The sequence below is a fragment of the Lycium barbarum genome, chromosome 4 (genome assembly GCF_019175385.1).
Source record: "Lycium barbarum isolate Lr01 chromosome 4, ASM1917538v2, whole genome shotgun sequence".
NCBI classification, from domain to species: Eukaryota; Viridiplantae; Streptophyta; class Magnoliopsida; order Solanales; family Solanaceae; genus Lycium; species Lycium barbarum.
In genome coordinates, this window is record NC_083340.1 from 42,606,928 (window position 1) to 42,623,143 (window position 16,216).

Consider the following 16,216-nt stretch of genomic DNA (forward strand, 5'->3'; position numbering starts at 1 on the left):
CATATTATTGCCTTTTATAGCGCAGGTGTATGAGGTCACGTGCTTGTGCGGGTCCGTTGTGCTGTCATATTTCTGGATATCCGGCATTTTGAATCTCTTCGGGATTAGTTTCGGAGCTGCACTCGGAGGAAAAGGCCTCTGGATGTACCTCTTCGAATCCGGCCCTTTTAGTAAAGGCGGAGCCCCAGGGATTTGGTCCACCCGAGAGTTGTACGTTTCCACCCTTTTTTCGGTCGAGTCTACCCGTTTTGCCAAAGTCTCGAGCATTTTCAGAACCTCGGTGGAGGAACCAGCTCCGGACCCATTGCTCTCGACCATCTGTGCCTCATCTTTCCCGAGTTCGGCAGCACCCTTCGCCTCCTTTGAGGTCGTTTTATCTTTTCCGTTTTGCAACCGGGCTATCGCGATTCCCTGTTCGGCAATCGCCGCTCTCTGTTCCTGCAACATTTCAAAAATTAAACGTAAGTCAATATTATCATTTGGGGCTTCCGGTTCTTTCTGGCCCTGAGTCCGGGACAAAGTAATCGAATTGTGTGTATTTAAAGGGTCGGTAGCAGGTTGGGCGGCATTCTCCTGGTCCACGGTGTTTTGATGGTTGAGGCCCTCCCTCGAATTAACGGGGTTAGGATCAGCGGGGTTTGACAATCCTCATGGACCGCTGCCTTCGTTTTCGGCCACGATCTCGTTATTGTTGACGTGACCAGATTGCCCACTGTCAGCCATTTAGTCCATTTTTTCAGTGACGAACAGAAGATGTTTTCGTTTTTGATGGGTAAGGTAGAGATCAAGGTAAAAGACCACTATTATCCTAGCCCCACGGTGGGCGCCAAACTGTTTACCCCGAATTTGGATAATCAATTAAATTTGTGGGTGAGGTATAGGATATGTGGTTGTGCCTTGAATCCTTTGATAGAGAAAAGAAATATATGAATATGCTATGAAGAAGAAACTAATAATCGGTGGTTTGCTATGTACTTGTATGTTTACTAATATATGGGTGTTACTTGATTGAAGAAATGTAATAGAGATGAACATAATGAATTCGGATTGCAACACGATAATGAGAGAGATTTATATATATTTCTAGTACAAAAGAATGTTCTTGATGTTAAGGAGCCAACCCCTTAAAAGTGGGCAATGACCCTTATTTATAGTGTTGTCTCATGGGCTCCATACAATAAGAGAAAACTAAAAATAAAGAAAAACTCTGACTTGGATTAGGTTGGGTTAGGTTGGCCGTACGGTCTGACACCCGTACAATTGGCAGTTAAGCATAGCAGGACGTTATCGACGCGTGGCAATCGCGCAACAGATCTCCCGGACCAACGACCACGAATAAACGGACTAACGGCCACGACCTAACGGACCAACGACAACGACCAACTCGGCCATGAAGAAACCGGATCAAATGATGCCCTTCCTTGGCCCCGGTCCAAGCGTTCCTCTGGTTCAGAATGAAAGTCCTCGTGCATGTTCTTGTCCCCTTCTTCCTTCGGTTCCTGGTCTCATCGGTTTAAAGCGTATCTGATTTTTACCGTATACAAGCTTAATTTAAATAATTATGGCCCAGCTCAAAAGGTGAAAATTACCGAGCCATAATAAAAAAACCACCCATTGTACAATATTTGAAGCATAGGCAATAATTTAATAGCAATACATTAGAACCACCTTTCTTTTATCTTCCCTGCTGTCGGAAAAATCAAAATTCTACTTTCTTGAATTGTAATTGGCTCTGTAATCCTGAAGAATTTGTGTACTAACAATCCAGCAAAGGCCTAATTTCTTGAACCAGTACTCTCGAAACCTTAATTATTTTCTACATAGAACTAGTTTCTCACAGCTATAAAATTAAACATTATGGAAAATAAAACTATTCGCTCCTTGTTCAGATTTAAAAAGAAAGAAAGAACTGCACCCTATATGCTCATAGCAACTGGAGAAACAGAACAGAATACAGAGTAGCAAATCACATGATTTAAACAAGAGATCGCACACATACACATGTAGTTAATTCCTCACATTTTCCATTCAACATATTTCATAAAACATAGAAAATCTAGATGAAATGAGTAGCAATGCTAGCTCTCTATCTTTCATACCACAAACATCAAAGTAGAGAGCCTCCATTTCCATCATTCTGATGTACTTTGCCCCTTCTTTCTCTTCTTCCCTCTTCCTTTCTCCACTTATCAACAACACATTATCATCTTCCACCTGCACTTTGATATCTCCAGATTTCAACCCTGACATGTCTGCAATGAACACATAGGAATTAGGGTACTCTTTGACGTCAGCTGGTGTGGCAGCTAAGGCTTTAGCGTCACGAACATAATTCCTTGATGGGGCATTGACGGACTTTATCAGAATCATCGGTTGCAGCGTCCATGATGTGCTGGAGAGTGGAAAATTTAAAAATTTCGTTAATTTAAAAAGTAATTTGGCTAAATTTTAATCTGTTTCTCTTCAATGTAATTAAGAAGTAGAATAAAAAATCATATAAGACAAATAGAGACTACATCTCATAAATGGTCACATAATTATAACCTTTTTTTTTTTTTTTTTTTTTTAATTTATAAAAATCACATAATTATGTTTTCTAATAGAAAAATCACTAAACTTTTATCCTACTAACACAAAAGTCAGATGTAACACCCTATACTTTTACGTTAGGACGTGCCATAGCTAATTGATGCAAACATGGGGGATTAAGGTTATTCATAAGGTTATAGACGATTTAAACAATGTTAAAGAGGTTTCTTAAGGATCAGAGGCTAAACGCATCGAAGAGAATGAGTTTCAGCAAAATTTCTCTACTTGTGGAGTGACATACGAACCGTACATTGGAGGTACGGATCATATGTCCATTGTCTGATCAAGGCATAGATTCAAAGAGTTTCCTGAGGAAAATTGGTAACGTACGGTTTGTATGTTGCAACATACGGCCGCATGTTGCTCCGTATGTTGATGGCGGTGGAAATATTATATATTTGTTTCAAGCGGTGCTAAGCTCATTTATCTCAAATTTCACTTCAAGACGGACCATAAGGTTCCCAAAACTCTCCCTAAAGTGTTCTCCTATCATCAAGGGCTAAGTCCAACTAGACTTCAACGTGATTCCTCCTTCGAAAAGTTCGTGGTACTAGCATAGTTCATCTCCTTCGTTTGGTGGTTAGATCCAAGCTTTCTTCAAGGTGAAGTGAGGTGTAAAGAGTTTAGTTTGTGTCATCCAAGGTAAGGATTATCCCTTTCTCCATGTGTACGAGCTGTGTAAGCTTCAGATATGTTGTTCTACTGAGAACTCACGGGACGGACCGTGAGTTCAGTTGTTTGACGTTGCTCTACAGTGGCGGATCCAGAATTTTAAGGTCATGGGTGCTCGCCTTTAACAACAAATAATAGTCATCAAAAAAGGTAAAGTGGTAGGAAAAGAAAAACTATTGTGTTCAAGTTAAGATACTGAGGGGAAGCAGAGGCGGATCCTTTGTGGGTTCCAACCCATTTCAAATAAAAAAATACAAAGAGACAAAACAAAAATTTATAGGTGATCAAGGATTCGAACCTTGACCAAAAGAAACAAAGCTTTAAGAGTTCCTTCTTTGCCACTGAACCAACAACACACTTTATTAATGGATTCTCAAATCGTATTTTTTATATAATTATTAAATTTTTCAATACAAATATAGGATCCGCACAAATACATGGGGATTCCCGAGAACTCCCATAATATATGCTAAACCCGCCCCTGAAGGGAAGATTAGAGAACATTAATACAAGTGATAACTCTCTCTCTTTTTCACCACGATTAAACAAACTAATTAAAAAGGTAAACCCCCCCCCCCCCCCCTCTTTTTTTTTTTTTTTTTTTTTTTTTTAAGTTAGTAGTAAGAAAAGAAAAGGAAAGTCAGGTGGTAAACATAAAAAGAAGAATCTGCCCAAAAAATTGAGAAACAAAGCAGTGAAGACTTACTTAGAAACACTAACTTAATAAAGAAGTTACGAACCAGCGTTTCAAAAAGAAAATGCAGCCAGGATCGAACCCCCGAATCTCACGCAAGCAGATGCTGTGATATTTACTTTTCCACCAACGCACCAAGGGGTATGTTTATTTAATGGGTGCTTAAGCATTTTATATATCCGCTTTGTTGAGTTTTATATATAAATATATATAGCTCGAGATGCTGTCAATGGGTGCTCGAGCACTCACTTTGCTCAATGTGGGTCCGCCCCTGTTGCTCTAGACTGTTTCCCAATTCAGCACTGCCTCGTGTTACACTACCATTGATCCTCCTACTTATTGTGGTAAAAACTTTAGTTTGATCTGGACTTTTAATTGCCTCCACAAATTAAAATTTTTACATGGCAATGTTACCATAACAAAATCTCTAGTCAAGCTTACTTGCACCCAGTATTTTAAAAGACAGTTCTGGGACTCGACTCGGGGCTCGCCCCGGGGCGGGGCACTAGCAAAATGCCCCAGGGCTCACGTGCGGGGCTTAATTCCTGCGAGGCTTACGCCCTAAGCGCCCGATTGTACGCCCTAAACACGCCTAACGCTCAACGCTCGGGCTCGCCTAACAGTTCTTACACAATTATATGTTAAATTCCTTAATTAAATCCGTTGACCCTCATAATTCTTTAACAAATGATTGATACTTAATAATTTTTCATTTACCGAAATAAGAAGATTGGGTATAACTCAAATAACAAGTCGTAGTATTGCATATTTACTATATGAGAACATCGTGAGGGTGAATATCACTTAATATTTCTTTTAAGAATACATAACCGAATTGTGAATTTTCACTTGTCATTGGTCTTTTGTCCTATGTATTAAAATTATCATATTTTATTATTTCTCTATTTGAAAGTAATTTTATTTTTATTCATGAAGGAGTTACGTTTCAATTATAATACTGATAAAGTTGTTTATAGGGAGATACAATGAATAGAATGATAGTAATATTGTTTTAACAAATTGTGATTTTTCATTGTTTGAAAGTTAAGATGTTAGAGTTGATTTGCATTTCATAATAGCTTTTATTTCATTTTATTGTTTAAACTTGTAAGGTTATATATATATATATATATATATATATATACACACTTTTCTTTTATTTTTTATGTAATTTTACCTATTTAAAAATATTTATTATAATTATATTATTTATGAAATACAAAAAATTAAATACCCATGAGGCTTACGCCCCATGCCTCGGGGCTTACGCCTCATCGAGACATATGTAAAACGCCCCGCCTTACGCCCCGCCTTTTTAAACACTGCTTGCAGCACATTGGTATGAATATCGATGACCAATGTCATGTCTGTAGATCCGATAGCCGTTGAGCATATTTTCACCCAATGCACTGATTCTAAGAACATGTGGGACAAGCTTCACATAACTTTTGATCCAAATCACAGCTCACACTGGTCGGATACTATTCGAAATAGCTTTCCTACATTACCCACAAACTTAACAAACTGGGAACTATATTTCCCTTTATAAATTGCGCTATTTGGATCAATCGTAACAACGACAACCACAATAACGTGACCAATAAAATAGACCTTAAGAATACTATAAATCGTCGTATCGAATATCATCATCTTACAATGAAAGAGCCTATACAAACCCTAAGAAACAAATTCATGTGTCATGGCACAAACCACCAAGCACATGGTACAAACTCAACATTGTTGGTGCCTTCAAATCCACCACAACACTGGAGGCATTGGTGGAGTGTTTAGAGACAGTAATGGAGTTGGATCACTGGTTTTAATTGTAAATACTTTGCTAATTCCCCTATTCATGCAGAACTTAGTATTGTTTGTATTATGTAGAGAATATAGCAAAAGAAAAAGTAAATCGGGGATACCTTTTGCTAGCCCAAGATCGTTGTTAGATTAGAAGATTCAACTAAAGAAGAGGAAGCTTAGAAAGGCAAAGAAAGATTTTAGGTAGAAAACTTTGTTATGGAAGAAGACTCCTTGATTGGCTTGTATTGAGTTTGTATGGGTTGGTTACAAATCATAATGCACCCCTATTTATACTAGTCTAGGGACGATTCTAGATATTCTTCTAGATACATCCATAAGAAAAATCTAATTATCTTTGTCTTCTAACACTACTCTAGAATATCTAGATTTTTCTTCAAGATGATTATCCATGATACTACACTAGACTATTCTACAACATTTACTAAATAGCTAGGATTTTTTGTACGTGCAAAAAATCTACTTTATTATTTCACACTCCAAACTACTTACTTCAAGATCCTTCACGTCTAGACTCTTATTACTAATTTCAGGATCTGCTTCTTTGATTTCCTCGATAGCAGCTACTATATCACCAGTGTTAATGTCTTCAGAATCTTTTTGCTTCTTGTTGATGACAACAATGTCTTCCTTCACGTGATGTATTTTATTATCAGTTGTCACAATGACCTCATGGTCATTGTATTCACAAAAGGTGGAAAATTTGGACTGATCTCTAGTAAGATGGTGCCCACATCATGAATCAACAATCCAGTCTCTTTCAAAATTGATGGAGGCCATGGCATCTACTGCTCATGTCTTAGCGATAAAGCACTTTACTAGTGTTCTTCTTATTCAGCAGCTTTCCCAGTTTGAGCCACATTGCTCTCCTTGGCTCTGCAATATATTTTTATATGTCCTAATTTACCACACCGATAACATTTGAGAGTCCTCTTATAGTTATTAGTAGACTCTTTCTCAATTTATGGCGAGCTTAAACTACTTTGAGATCGAGAGTGTGTCCTATCTCTGAATGTTTTTCCTTAAAAATTCCTCTTGTTGTCTACAAGAACAATTCCTTCCCTTTCTTTAAAACATACACTAGCCATCTGTTTGGCTCGTAACTCCTGGATGAAAACAAATTCTTAAAGTCCTCCAAGGATGGTTGTTGAGCCCATCCTTGAATTGATGTAACAAAAGGTATATATTCTTTCTTCAACCCACAAATGATAATTCTTCTCATTCGTGCTTCAGATATAGCCTCGTCCAAATTTAATAAAGAAATCTCATAACTCAAGTTCGTAATCTTCAAAAAATACTTAGCAATAGAAACGCTAAATTGAGTGGTGTTAGCCAATTCATTCTCCACGATCTCTAGTCGCGCTTTATCCTTCTTACTGAACAAACGATCAAGGGTCTTCCATATTTCATGAGCTTATTTGCACCTTATAATAAGATCAAACAAGTTGTGCGAGATGAACCTCTTTAGGATGCACTCCACCTTCACATTAATCTGTTTTCACTTCTTGTATGTGCCGCTATTTTCTTGTCCGATGAAAGGAGGACTTGTGTTACTCCCATTAACAACATCCCACAAATCCTCGCCTACAAGGTATGACTTCATACATATCTTATATACCTTGTAATTAGACTGGTTTAATAATTCCATCCCAGTCCATTAACACGACCGCTCAAATCTATTTAGAAAAACAAGCTGAATCTACCACTAACATGATCTTAAATAAAATTCAGAAGCCAATCTATGACTATGACTCTGATACCATGTAGAGAATATAGTAGAAGAAAAAGTAAATCGGGGTGTAACGACCCGGTCGGTCGTTTTGAGAACCGGTGCTCCACTTTGCGTGTCGTCTATTCCAGAAGCTCCGTTATAATTATTTGACTTGCTAGCCAAATTTAAAGTCAAACGAATATCATTTGGTTCACTTCGAGAGAAGGTTTCACTTTGGAAATTCCAATATTCAATTATTTGAATAAATTGTTTACTTTGGAAAAATGTGCTTTGATTGTCAATTTGAAGATTCCGTTAGATGTGAAATATTAGTTATGATTTGTGAAAATTGACGGGGCTAATTTTAGAGTTTGTCTGGTTGGTTTTTGACAATTAAGTCGGTTAATGTTTAATATGCCTATTTATGGTATAAAGATGGTCACAGGAAGAAATTAGACCTGGATCGGAGATTTGTTGTGATGTTTATGACTTGTAGGGATGGGTGACTCCATTCCCGAGGTAATTGGATGAGAATCGAAGAAGAAAATCTAAGTTTTGGAGTTTTGAATGCTGAAGTTTGACCAAAAGTTGACTTTTGGGTAAACGTGCCCGTAATCAATTTTTGACAATTCCATTAGGTCCAGAATATCATTTATGACTTACTCGAGTCGTTGGTTCGGTTCCCGAGAGGTTCGAGTGAGATTTGGGTGGTTGGTTGAGAAACTATCTTTTGGTATGATTTGGAGTTGACCACAGTCAACATTGGGTCAAGACGGTCCGTTTGTAAGTTTTGAGAGTTCGAGCAGGTTCGTATGATGATTTTGGACTTGTTCACAAATTTTAGTTAGATTCCGATGAGTTTCGGATGTGTTTGGATTGTATAGTGTTTGTTTTTTGTTTCGACACTTTTTTGAGCAAAAAGGGTACCATAATGAGCAAACGAGCTTTGATTTGTGTTTCGATTGAACCATTAGATCCGCATCGTAATTTCAGAGCTGTAGCTACAGGAATTGTCGCGTTTCGTCATCGTATGAGGGAGATATGAGTATTTTACTAAACTTTTGCTATGCAGATTTTTCAGGTGTGATTTTTGCTGAAATTTACGAAATTACCACTGAGATCGTCCTTTAAATATCTGACTTCTCCCAAAAATTGAAATCACCATATCTCATTCATTTTAAGGCCAAATGAGGTGATTCAAAAGACTAACTTAAGTGAAATTTCGCAAGGAATCTATTGGAGTTATCAAAAGTGAGCTTTGGGATCTTTCTAGCACCACATATGGGTCAGACAGCTGGGCGTTTTCATTTTTATTATATGTTTGGGGTTTCTCATAATCTTAGAAGCTCGATTTTGGTAGACTTGAAGAGACTCTTTCAAGAATTATCATTTAGGTAAGATTCCAAACATCTTTTTATGATTATTCCACCATTTAGTAGGATTTTTCATGCTAAGATTCTTGTTTTAAGGGAGGTAAATTGGGGATTTGAAACCCTAGGCTTGAACTTGGTTTTTTTTCAATTAAACATGAATTAGTGGATGGATTTCACTCATTTTTGGTATATAGGCTCCATAAGTAATGGGTAAACTGATTTTGAACTATATTTCCTATTTTGCCCTTCGTGGCTCGGATTCCTGTTTTGGAGACTTTTTGGGTTCGAATTTTGAAGTATGTTAATATGGGTACCATTGGATTCGTACGACTTTCTAGATTAATAATTTGACCTTATTGAACCCGATCTTCCTATGAAATGACCATTTTTCCACTTGAGGTTGGGAATGAGTTTTTGAACTAACTTTATGATTCGAAATTCTTCTAAGACTATTATGGGTATCTGTCACGACCCAACCTCGTGGGCCGCGATTGGTGCCCGAGCTGGACACCCATACACACTCACTTACCAAATCGATACATCAAGGACTTATCCGTATTCAACATACATTAAGCTATACAGATATTGGAATCAGATGTCGTCTTAAGCGGTCATGTATAGCAAAATATCATACGGAAGCAGGCAAGGCTGGCGGAAAACACGTCGCCCAAATATATACATCCATACACACACATATGGGCCGATTCGGCCATCACAGCAAAAGGGACCGCTTAGGACACAAATTACAGACATAACCAAACAATAATGACCCATGACCCACATATATGTCTACAGGCCTCTACAAACAACAACAGAAACATATGACGGGACAGGGCCCTGCCGTACCCCAAATAGTCATATATATATATAGATATACAGAAACATGTACAACGAAAGATCTGTACCAAAAGTATGGGCTCCGGATTAAAGGAGCACTCCAAAGTAGCAGAATATGTATCCTACACTGGCGGGTCACCAGAACGAACGTCTGCACCTGCGGGCATGAAACGCAGCCCTCGAAGAAAGGGGGGTCAGCACGAAATAGGTACTGAGTATGTAAAGCATGAATTATACTATCCAAAATCATAACGGAAATACAAGGTATGGAAAATGAGAATAAAATCAATATACCAAGAAGCTCGTTTTAAGACACAAATAATGCAAATATAAGAGTCATGCATAGGGCTCAGGAACGTGGTCGCCACTCCGACGCTGTCGCCACAACACATCATACTCCAGAAGGTTTCAAATCTCCGTACAATCCCGAACATATCGTATCATCATAACATATCACAACATCAGAACACATCATATGCCATAACACATCATAACGCCGTATATAGCGGTACCCGGCCCTATGGCGAGGGTCTCGGGAACCGTAACACATCATACTGCCGAATATAACATAGTGCGCACGATGACAAAACCGGCCCGAGACCCGGCGAACGATATCATAGTAGTATGCACGAGCAGAGTAGTGAGAAACCACATGCACATAAATCAAGACTCAATGGATATATATACTTACCGACCCCTGAAGGCTCAGAAACAAGTTTCGGGTCGATCCGACCTAGTATGAGAAAGTTACGAACGTTTGAAGTACAGAACGTTCTATAAGCGTTTCAGGAGCCATTTTTGGAAAATCAAAGCCATAATCATGTCAAAAATCTTTTGGATATTGTTATGAATCAAATCAAATAGAACTTTTGGAGTCTTATGTACGTATCGAAACATATCAAAGGCTCGATGGAGCAATCGAATGTGTTAACATTTGGAAGGTCAAAACTATAGTCATATCATTTGTTTCTCAAATGCTATTCGGAAACATATTGGCCAAACTTCGGACATCATAGATACACGTAATCAGACATCATGGATAATATCAAAACCATACGGAACAGCTTATGAGAAATCAAGGACGTTAGATATCCTAGTGGCTCTAAGAATAAGAATCTTTCCAAAACCATACATATACATCATATGCTTATTTCATAAGGATCATGCCAAAGAAGAAAAGGTTAAGCCTTACATACCTCGCTCGCCTCCTAAGCTAATCGCAACTCAAGTCTCGGGCTCCCCACGATCTACAATAATGTTATTAATTACCAAACATTAGCTACAAGTACTTGGAAATTCAATTCTAACTAGTACTTGTCTACAAAAATTTCGGTAGCATCTCCCCTGTAAATACAACAACCCCGAGAATTCAACTCGGCCAAATTTATCAACAACCATACTAACAATCATTTCTACAATACCAACAATCAATTTGAAACATATTCTAACATTAGTAACCCGCACAACATTCAAAACAATCCAACCAACTCTATTCCACCCGAAACTCTACAAATGCAACAAAAGCTACAACAACACCTTTCCTTCTTTCAAATTCGTAAACCACAACATAAATTCATACTTTAGCAACTTCATTCTCACAACTACATAAAACCGTATTAAAATCACATAATTTCCTACAACAACCTACGACCAATTTCCATGCCAACTTGAACCATTAGTCTTTCATTGGCATCATAGAGTCCACAACAACACATCTAACATATTAAATAAAATTAATTCACCTCTCCTCCACCATTCAACAACCACACGGCTACCATTCAACACACACACCCACACGGCCACACACAACACACATTATTTCCATGATTTTCATTCAATTCTACTTACTACAACACATATAAACCTTCCATAACATATAAAAGAATATGAATTCTTACCTTTTTCCTCAACTTTTCACTTGACTAGAATTTTTGGACTTGCCACCAAGCGTAGTTTTCTTGCTTCAATAATTATACCACGTTAAAGAGGGTCTTTGAATTAGTAAGAATACTAGGAAAATATTTTTTTTTTGGATCAAGATTGTTGGCTTCAAGAATTTTTTTTTTCTTTCCTTGGCCGAAAGGCCCCTTGTTCTTGCTCTCAATTCTCTTTCTCTTGAATGTTCTTGGATAAATGATGAATAATGATATGGCCCTCTTTTTTTATTACTTGGATTTAAATTTTACAAGGGCCTTGGCCCATTCCCCCTTTGGCTGGCCACCTTGGGCCTCTTATTCTTTTTTTTTTCTTTTTCCAAGCCCAATTATTTGTGACTAATTCTTGTAATTCATGAAACTATTTTTCCAAATTTCCAATTTTGCCCTTAGCCTTCCTCAATATTTCCGCATCAATATTTTTATGAACAACTTATGTATTAAATAAGATCAAAATATTGCCTTATCTCTTACTAGTCACAATTATCTCAAATTATCCGAAGGTGCGAAATACGGGATATAACAGTATCCTTCGAATTCCCTTATTTTCCTCATTCCATGAGTTAGGGTTTGGGATTTGATTAGGAATATGGTTATTTGAGTATTTCTTCTTGATTCTAATTTCACGATTTAGATATGTTTAGACTTCCATTATCTCGAGGCTCAAAGGAAGGGAAAGTCTAAGGTGTGATTATTGGAGACTTCGCTGTTCGCTTCTCCAGGTAGGTTATGGTTTACCCTATGGTGAGACTTCGATTAGCAAAGCATATATTTAGACGATATTGTCGGAGAATGCATGGAAACCTTCAGGTATGAAGTTGGATGGGATATTGCCTTAAGTTGGGTCTTGTTATATGATTTGGGCTAGCCACTCCGTTCTGTTATGACTTATCTTGTTCTATTTTTTGTTCGCTTGTTGCCACATGGAGATAGTAGATATTGATGACTAGTGAAATATCTTGATGATGATATTGTAGCACCTTACTTGTTGCTGTTTTAAGACGAGGATTTGTAATACTATTGTGGCTTATTGTGTAGCCTTTTTATTGATAGGTACTGTTGAGATTAATTTGATTATTGACATTGAGCTCATACATTGCACGCATTCTCATCCTTCATGATATGTTGTTCATACATTGATGATATACAAGGAAACACTGTTATGAGCTAGGCTCAATTGGATGAGAGTGACATGAGGACCGATGTCCGATGTTTATCCCGGAATCGAGGTGTCACACCCCAATCCTGCTAGGGTGTGATGGGCACCCGACTCTTATTTAGGGCCTAGCGAACCCTCTGACTCTCAGTACACTCATAATCTCTTTGGACTCTTAAATCAAATAAAAAATGAAATACATAGTAAAGGGATTTTAGAAACATTCTTTTCGTCGTTCTCAAGTCAAGTAAAATCTGTAATCATATAGAATTTGTAACATAGTGCATAATGGTACATCGGCTTGCAGATCCGCTTACAAGACTGACAACCCACATACGTGACTCTGTCTGCAAAGTCTCTAACATCAATCAAGATACCCAAACATGAATACTCTGACTCGGCAACACTCCGGAAGGAAATGGAGCCCGCCAATCCCGCTGGAACCTCTTCTAACAGTATCTTTTACTCATCTGTATACACCTGCGCGGCATGAAACGCAGCGTCCACAAGAAGGGACGTCAGTACGAGCAATGTACTGAGCATGTAAAGCAAGAAATACAGTAAAGAGGAACATAACTAAAATGGAGATCTTACCAGAAACAAGTATGACTTTTTAAAAAAAAAAAACAGTAATACACTTGCCGTGTGAAATGAAAATCATGCATATCATTATCATATACCATACCCGGCCCATTATGGGACTCGGTGGATAAAATCATGTCAACATATTATCATATCATCATGTATGTATATACCGTACCCGGCCCTCTGGTGAGGGACTCGGTGAATGAAGTAATGCATGCCAACATCATATATCATATATATACCGTACCCGGCCCTCTAGTGAGGGACTCGGTGAATAAAGTCATCATATGCCCTCCTGGCCGCCATCCCCGTATCATCATATCATCATGTCATCATATACATATATGTATACCGTACCCGGCCCTCTAGTGAGGGACTCGGTGAACAATGCAATGAAGTGTGCACGATAACATACCCGGCCCGGGACTCGGTGAAAGATGTATTGAGGCATGCACGAGCAGAGTAGTGAGAAACCATATGCATATAAATCAATTTTTAAGACTCGATAGATAAGTACACTAACCGACACTGGAAGGATCATAAACACGTTTTTAGTCAATCCGAGTTAGTATAAGAAAGTTATGGACGTTATTCAATTCAGAAATCTCTATGAACATATCAAAGCCATCCGAAACCTCTTATGAAAGTTAGAGACATTAATCCTTATGGAACCTTTTTAGGGACAGGAACTATTTATGCTTTGCTCGTTATTCAATCATACAATAAGCTCGACTATATTAAGTATGCTCATGTCAAGAAGTGAATAAGAATCATAAACAAGTTCGGAATTAAGAATAGAGTTGCCCCAAGGTGCGTATCATACCTTACTTAGCTCTAGGACATGCCAAAAGAAAGAAAGGGTAAGCCTTACATACCTGTTCCACGTCTTATTAGCTACGCTTATTTGTCCAAGCTTGCTAGTCTACATTCAAGAGGATTTACACAATCATTAGACTCATCGTTATACACTTGTCTTAGTTCTTCAAATAAATTCATTTATAATCTGCCGAAATTTCGGCAGCATTTCCCCTGTAAATTCAACCAACCCCGAGAATTCAACTCGGCCAAATCATTAACAACAATACCAACAACCACATTAACAACTTCAACAATTAATTCAAAATGCATTCTAACGTTAGCAACCATTTCTACATAATTCGACAACATTCCATTTACATTCATATTAACTATAACAACTTAACTCACAATCTTCCAAACTTATTAAGAACAACAACAACACATTTCTTCCTTCCACATTCATGAATTACAACAACAATCTACACATTAGCAACTTCATTCTCATAATTACAAGAAACCATATTAAAATCACATTAACTCTTACAACAACCCACAACAGTTACAACTTCTTTTCAAGCCATCAAACCTTCATTTTTATCATGGAATCCACAACAACGACAACAATAGATACTAAATAAAATCAATTCATCACATCTTACCACACCACCCCTATTCGGCCACAACCTATACACACATATTTCATGAATTTCATCCATTTCTACATACTACAACACTCACAAATCATCTCTAACATATAAAAAGGAGATTAAACCTTACCTTTTCCTTTTCATTTCTCAACTTGGCTAGGGTTGGTAAATTGCTCAAATGAATGCTTTGCTTGCTCCAACAACTACTCCATGTTAATAAGGACCTCCCAATTGCTTGGAATACTAGAAGAAAATATATTTATTTTTTTTGATAAATTTTCCATGGCCCAAGTTCGGCTAGGCCATGGCCGAATGCCCTTTATCTTTTTTTTTTTCTTGAAGTTTCTTGAGTTGGAATGATGAATAATTGTCTTGTTTAGTAATCACTCATCTATATATACTTAGTCCCTACAAATACATAGTGAGCACATGTCCCCACTTGTGGCTTGAGGCAATTGGCCAAGCCTTGGGGGTGGGGGACCACACGGCCAAGGGTGGCCTTATCATGAACCAATTTGTGGATTTCCCATTTTGCCCCTAGTCTTCCTCAACATTACCATGAACCACCTTGTGAATTTCCCTTTTTACCCCTATCCTTTCTCAATATTACCATGAACCACATTGTGAATTTACCTTTTTACCCCTAGCCTTTCTCAATATTTCCATACCACTAATAAACAACTTGTGTGTTAAAATAAAATCGGAAAGCGAATAATAGCCTTGCCCTTAACTTATAGCGATTATCTTGAAATATCTGAATGTACAAAGTACGGGATATAACACGAGGTATGAGTGCTGGTAGTGATTACCGAGCTCTTTGCCGGAATCGTGAGGAATGGTACATGGACTTTGCCGGTCCCCCATGGGTTGTGTTGCCGAGATGTGATATTCCATCATCGGAGTGCATGTGTATCGATGCATATGCATTGCATCCATATTTCATACATTATTGCATTGCATTGTACCTTTGGCTTCTTGTGATATAGTTGTGATATACGGATTCAGATTAGATGTACTGAGACTTGGCACAGCTGGGTTTAGATGCTATAACATAGGTGATGAGTTGTACTTGATTACTGGCTCGTGTTGACTTATACCTTGTTGATTTACTTGTTTATCTTGCTTTATTGTCTTGATATATGTTAGCTAATCTTAGTCGACCTATGATACCAACCAGTACATGTTGTTTGTACTGACCTACACTTGTTGCATTCTTTTATGAATGTAGAGTATCAGGTGGGATCGATATCTACCCCTCGTGGCTGAGAGTTCGAGGTTGCTGAGTCGAGTCTGTTGGGGTCAGCATGTAGACGCTTTGCTACCCGAAGACTCTTTTTCTATTATGTCTTACTTCGCTATTCTATGACATTATTGAGACTATTGATGTATTATTATTACTTCC

The 16,216-nt window shown here is 37.9% G+C and overlaps 1 pseudogene; it reads right to left on the reverse strand.

Annotated features, from left to right (window-relative positions):
• Positions 1-2,028: 2,028 nt before the first annotated feature.
• LOC132637446 (17.1 kDa class II heat shock protein-like) lies at positions 2,029-5,962 on the reverse strand (annotated as a pseudogene).
• Between the last annotated feature and the right edge of the window lie 10,254 nt (positions 5,963-16,216).